Raw genomic sequence first — 6968 nt, forward strand, 5'->3', positions numbered from 1 at the left:
TTTCAAAACCACCTAACTACTTTTAGCTCTCTAATTTTCAAAAATTACCTCCCTCTTTTTCAAAATTCTTTTAATTAACTAATTGTTATAAATTTTAATTTTAATTTTAATTCTTCCTTTAATTTTCGAAAATCACTAACTCTTTTTCAAAATTTATTTTTGAAAACTTCTCTCTCTCATCTTATTCTATTTATTTATTCATTTACTAACACTTCTCTTCATCTCAAATCTCTGCTCCTATCCTCACCCTTGTGTTTGGATTATTCATTCTTCTTCACTCTTATTCCCTTTCTTCTTCACTCTTATTCCCTTTCTTCTTCTACTAACATAAAGGAATCTCTATACTGTGACATAGAGGATTCCTCTTCCTTTTCTATTCTTTTCTTTCTCATATGAGCAGGAACAAGGAAAAATGCATTCTTGTTGAAGCTAATCCTGAACCTGAAAGGACTCTGAAAAGGAAACTAAGAGAAGCTAAATTACAACAATCCAGAGACAACCTTACTGAAATTTTCGAACAAGAAAAGGATATGGCAGCTGAACCCAACAACAATAATGCAAGGAGGATGCTTGGTGATTATACTACACCTACTTCCAAGTTTGATAGAAGAAGCATCTCAATTCCTGCCATTGGAGCAAACAATTTTGAGCTGAAACCTCAACTAGTTGCTCAAATGCAACAAAACTGCAAGTTTCATGGACTTCCATCAGAGGATCCCTACCAGTTTTTAACTAAGTTCTTGTATATCTGTGAGACTATTAAGACTAATGGAGTAGATCCTGAAGTCTACAGGCTCATGCTTTTCCCTTTTGCTGTAAGAGACAGAGCTAGAACATGGTTGGACTCACAACCTAAGGATAGCCTGGACTCTTGGGATAAGCTGGTCACGGCCTTCTTGGTTAAATTCTTTCCTCCTCAAAAGCTGAGCAAGCTTAGAGTGGATGTTCAGACCTTTAAGCAAAAAGATGGTGAATCCCTCTATGAAGCTTGGGAAAGATACAAGCAGATGACCAAAAAGTGTCCTTCTGACATGTTTTCAAAATGGACCATGATAGATATATTCTATTATGGTCTGTCTGAGTTTTCTAAGATGTCACTGGACCATTTTGCAGGTGGATCCATTCACCTAAAGAAAACGCCTGCAGAAGCTCAGGAACTTATTGAAATGGTTGCAAATAACCAATTCATGTACACTTTTGAGAGGAATTCCGTGAATAATGGGACGCTTCAGAGGAAGGAAGTTCTTGAAATTGATGCTCTGAATGCCATATTGGCTCAGAACAAAATGTTGACTCAGCAAGTCAACATGATTTCTCAAAGTCTAAATGGATGGCAAAATGCATCCAACAACACTAAAGAGGCATCCTGAAAACCCTGCAAACCAGAGGTAAATTACATGGGGGAAGCCTTTGGCAACACCTATAACCCCTCATGGAGAAATCATCCAAATTTCTCATGGAAGGATCAACAAAAGCCTCAACAAGGCTTTAATAATGGTGGAAGAAACAGGTTTAGCAATAGCAAGCCTTTTCCATCATCTTCTCAGCAACAGACAGAGAATTCTAAGCAGATCACCTCTAACCTAGCAAACATAGTCTCTGATCTTTCTAAAGCTACTTTAAGTTTCATGAGTGAAACAAGGTCCTCCATCAGAAATTTGGAGACAAAGTGGGCCAGCTGAGTAAGAAAGTCACTGAAACTCTTCCTAATACTCTCCCAAGCAATACTGAAGAGAATCCAAAAAGAGAGTGCAAGGCCATTGACATAATCAACATGGCCAAATCTAGAGAGGAAGGAGAGGACGTGAATCCCAATGAGGAAGACCTCAGGGGACGTCTCTCAAGCAAGAAGGAGTTTCTTATTGAGGACTTAAAGGAATCTGAAGGTCATATAGAGACCATAGAGATCCCATTAAACCTCCTTCTTCCATTCATGAGCTCTAAAAACTATTCTTCCTCTGAAGAGGATGAAGATGTAACTGGAGAGCAAGTTGCTCAATATCTAGGAGCTATCATGAAACTGAATGCCAAGTTGTTTGGTAATGAGACTTGGGAAGGTGAACCTCCCTTGCTCATTAGTAAACTAGATACATGGGTTCAGCAAACTTTACCTCAAAAGAAACAAAATCCTGGTAAATTCTTAATACCCTGTACCATAGGCACCATGACCTTTGAAAAGACTCTGTGTGACTTAGGGTCAGGCATAAATCTTATGCCACTCTCTGTAATGGAGAAGCTGGGGATCATTGAGGTACAGCCTGCCATATTCTCATTGCAAATGGCAGACAAGTCAGTAAGACAAGCTTATGGATTGGTAGAGGACGTGTTGGTATAGGTTGAAGGCCTTTACATCCCTACTGATTTCATAGTCTTAGACACTAGGAAGGAGGAGCATGAATGCATCATCCTTGGAAGACCTTTCCTAGCCACAACAGGAGCTGTGATTGATGTGGACAGAGGAGAATTAGTCCTTCAATTGAATGGGGACTAACTTGTGTTTAAAACCCAAGGGTGTTCCTCTGCAACCATGGAGAGGAAGCATGAAAAGCTTCTCTCAGTACAGAGTCAAACAGAGCCCCCACAATCAAAGGCCACAGCCAAACTCTAAGTTTGGTGTTGAATCCCCATATCCAAACTCTAAGTTTGGTGTTGGGAGTCTACAACATTGACCTGATCACCTGTGACGCTCCATGACATTAAAGGGCGCTTATTGGGAGGCAACCCAATTTTTATTTATCTAATTTTATTTTATTTTTATTGTTCTTTTATGTCTTATTAGGTTCATGATAATGTGGAGTCACAAAATAAATACTAAAATTAAAAACAGAATAAAAAAAATAGCAGAAGAAAAAGCACACCCTGGAGGAAGGTCTTATTGGCGTTTAAACGCCAGTAAGGAGCATCTGGTTGGCGTTCAACGCCAGAACATAGCATGGATCTGGCATTGAACGCCAGAAACAAGCAACATCTTGGCATTTAAATGCCAGGAAAATACCCTGAGGAGAGCTGGCGCTGAACGCCAGAAACAAGCATGGAACTGGCGTTCAACGCCAGAAACATGCTGTAAATGGGCGTTGAACGCCCAAAACAAGCATGAAGCTGGCGTTCAACGCCAGAAACAAGCATCAATCTGGCACTGAACGCCAGGATTGCATGAAAAGGGCATTTTACACGCCTCATTGGTGCAGGGATGTAAAACCTTGACACCTCAGGATCTATGGACCCCACAGGATCATCTCAGGATCTGTGGACCCCATAGGATCCCCACCTACCTCAACTCACCTTCTCTCCTCTTCTTCACATTCATCCTCTCTTTCCCATAAACACTCTTCCCCAAAACCCTTCACCAATCACCTCAATCCTTCTCTTTCCATCACCTCTTCACCACTCACATCCATCCACCCTTCCCCATAAACCCCACCTACCTTCAAAATTCAAAAATCACTTTCCCACCCAAACCCATCCAATATGGCCGAACCTTAACCCCCCTCCTCCACTATATAAACCCCTCCATTCTCTTTCATTTTCACACAACACAACCCTCTCTTCTCTTCCTTGGCCGAACCACAACCCTCTCTCCCTCTCCACATCTTCTTCTTCTTCTATCCTTTCTTCTCTTGCTCGAGGATGAGCAATATTCTAAGTTTGGTGTGGTAAAAGCATAGCTTTTTTGTTTTTCCATAACCATTGATGGCACCTAAGGCTAGAAAAACCTCTAGAAAAGGAAAAGGGAAGACAAAAGCTTCCACCTCCGAGTCATGGGAGATGGATAGATTCATCTCAAAAGCCCATCAAGACCATTCTATGATGTTGTGGCCAAGAAGAAGGTGATCCCCGAGGTCCCTTTCAAACTCAAGAAAAATGAGTATCCGGAGATCCGACATGAAATCCAAAGAAGAGGTTGGGAAGTTCTTACCAACCCCATTCAACAAGTCGGAATCTTAATGGTTCAAGAGTTCTTTGCCAATTCATGGATCACTAGGAACCATGATCAAAGTATGAACCCAAACCCAAAGAATTATCTTACAATTGTTCAGGGGAAATACTTAGATTTCAGTCTGAAAAATGTAAGGTTGGCATTTAACTTGCCCATGATGCAAGGAGATGCACGCCCCTACACAAGAAGGGTCAACTTTGATCAAAGGTTGGACCAAGTCCTTATGGACATATGTGTGGAAGGAGCTCAATAGAAAAGAGACTCCAAAGGCAAGCCGGTTCAATTAAGAAGACTGGACCTCAAGCCTGTGGCTAGAGGATGGTTGGAGTTCATCCAACGCTCTATCATCCTCACTAGCAACCGATCCAAAGTTACTGTGGATCGGGCCATCATGATTCATAGTATCATGAATGGAGAGGAAGTAGAAGTTCATGAAGTCATCTCCCTTGAATTCTACAAAATAGCCGAAAATCCCTCTACCTTGGCAAGGCTAGCTTTTCCTCATCTTATTTTCTATCTATGCTACTCAGCTGGAGTTATCATAGAATGAGATATCCTCATTGAAGAGGACAAGCCATGACAAAGAAGAGGATGGAGCAAACAAGAGAGCCCACTCATGGATCCCAAGAGACGCATGAGGAAGCTCAACACCATGGAATCCCGGAGATGCCTCAAGGGATGCACTTTCCTTCCAACAACTATTGGGAACAACTCAACACTTCTCTAGAAGATTTGAGTTACAATATGGATCAATTAAGGGTGAAAAATCAAGAGCACTCCATCATTCTCCATGAAATTAGAGAAGATCAAAGAGCAATAAGGGAGGAGCAACAAAGGCGAGGAAGATACATAGAAGAGCTCAAGGACATCATTGGTTCTTCAAGAAAAAAGCGCCACCATCACTGAGGTGGATTCATTCCTTGTTCTTATTTTTCTATTTTTTGGTTTTTATGCTTAATGTTTATTTATGTTTGTGTCTTTCCTACATGATCATTAGTATGTAGTAACTATGTCTTAAAGCTATGAATAATTCCATGAATCCTTCACCTTTCTTAAACGAAACATGTTTTTAATACAAAAGAACAAGAAGTACATGAGTTTCGAATTTATCCTTGAATTTAGTTTAATTATATTGTTGTGGTGACAATACTTTTTGTTTTCTAAATGAATGCTTGAACAGTGTATATTTTTGATCTTGTTGTTTATGAATGTTAAAATTGTTGGTTCTTGAAAGAATGATAAACAAAGAGAAATGCTATTGATAATCTGAAAAATCATGAAATTTATTCTTGAAGCAAGAAAAAGCAGTGAATAGCAAAAGCTTGCGAAAAAAAAAAGTGGCGAAAAAAATAATAATAGAAAGAAAAAGAAAAAGCAAGCAGAAAAAGCCAATAGCCCTTAAAACCAAAAGGCAAGGGTAAAAAAGGATCCATGGCTTTGAGCATCAATGGATAGGAGGGCCCAAGGAAATAAAATCCAGGCCTAAGCGGCTAAATCAAGTTGTCCCTAACATGTGCTTGTGGCATGCAGGTCCAAGTGAAAATCTTGAGATTGAGTGGTTAAAGTCGTGATCCAAAGCAAAAAGAGTGTGCTTAAGAGCTCTGGACATCTCTAACTGGGGACTTTAGCAAAGCTGAGTCACAATCTGAAAAGGTTCACCCAGTCATGTGTCTGTGGCATTTATGTATCCTGTGGTAATACTGGAAAACAAAGTGCTTAGGGCCACGGCCAAGACTCATAAAAGTAGCTGTGTTCAAGAATCAACAAACTTAACTAGGAGAATCAATAACACGATCTGAAATTCTAAGTTCCTAGAGATGCCAATAATTTTAAACTTCAAAGGATAAAGTGAGATGCCAAAACTGTTCAGAAGCAAAAAGCTACAAGTCCCGCTCATCTATATAGAATTAATATTCATTGATATTCTGAGCTTTATAGTATATTCTCTTCTTTTTATCCTAATTGATTTTCAGTTGCTTGGGGACAAGCAATAATTTAAGTTTGGTGTTGTGATGAGCGGATAATTTATACGCTTTTTGGCATTGTTTTTAGATAGTTTTTAGTAGGATCAAGCCACTTTTGGGGATGTTTTTTATTAGTTTTTATGCTAAATTCACATTTCTGGACTTTGCTATGAGTTTGTGTATTTTTCTGTGATTTCAGGTACTTTCTGGCTGAAATTGAGGGACCTGAGCAAAACTCTGATAAGAAGGCTGACAAAGGACTGCTGATGCTGTTGGATTCTGACCTCCTTGCACTCAAAATGGATTTTCTAGAGGTACAAAACTCCAAATAGTGCTTCTCATGGCGTTGGAAAGTAGACATTCAGAGCTTTCCAGCAATATATAATAGTCCATACTTTATTCGTGATTAGACGACGTAAACTGGCGCTCAACGCCAGTTCCATGCTGCATTCTGGAGTCAAACGCCAGAAACACATCACGAACCAGAGTTGAACGCCAGAAACATGTTACAACTTGGCGTTCAACTCCAAAAGAAGCCTCTGCACGTGTATAGCTCAAGCTCAGCCCAAGCACACACCAAGTGGGCCCGAAAGTGGATTTCTGTATCAATTACTTACTTTTGTAAACCCTAGTAGCTAGTCTAGTTTAAATAGGACATTTTACTATTGTATTAGACATCTTTGGTCTCAGTTTTATTCTATTATTCATCTTAGGAGACTATTAATCACATTTATGGGGGCTGGCCATTCGGCCATGCCTGGACCTTCATCACTTATGTATTTTCAACGGTGGAGTTTCTACACACCATAGATTAAGGGTGTGGAGCTCTGCTGTACCTCAAGTTTTAATGCAATTACTACTATTTTCTATTCAATTCAGTTTATTCCTGTTCTAAGATATTCGTTGCACTTCAACATGATGAATGTGATGATCCGTGACACTCATCATCATTCTAACTTATGAACGCGTGACTGACAACCACTTCCGTTCTACCTTAGACCGGGCGCATATCCCTTGGATTCCTTAATCAGAATCTTCGTGGTATTAGCTAGAATTGATGGCGGCAT

At 39.8% G+C, this 6968-nt stretch overlaps 1 non-coding gene across 1 annotated transcript; it reads right to left on the reverse strand.

The window, feature by feature from the left end:
• Window positions 1-929: 929 nt before the first annotated feature.
• LOC130964064 (small nucleolar RNA R71) lies at window positions 930-1033 on the reverse strand. Its single transcript, XR_009080175.1, has one exon. It is a non-coding gene; the product is annotated as a small nucleolar RNA R71 (small nucleolar RNA).
• Between the last annotated feature and the right edge of the window lie 5935 nt (window positions 1034-6968).

This window comes from Arachis stenosperma, chromosome 2, assembly GCF_014773155.1.
Source record: "Arachis stenosperma cultivar V10309 chromosome 2, arast.V10309.gnm1.PFL2, whole genome shotgun sequence".
NCBI classification, from domain to species: domain Eukaryota; kingdom Viridiplantae; phylum Streptophyta; class Magnoliopsida; order Fabales; family Fabaceae; genus Arachis; species Arachis stenosperma.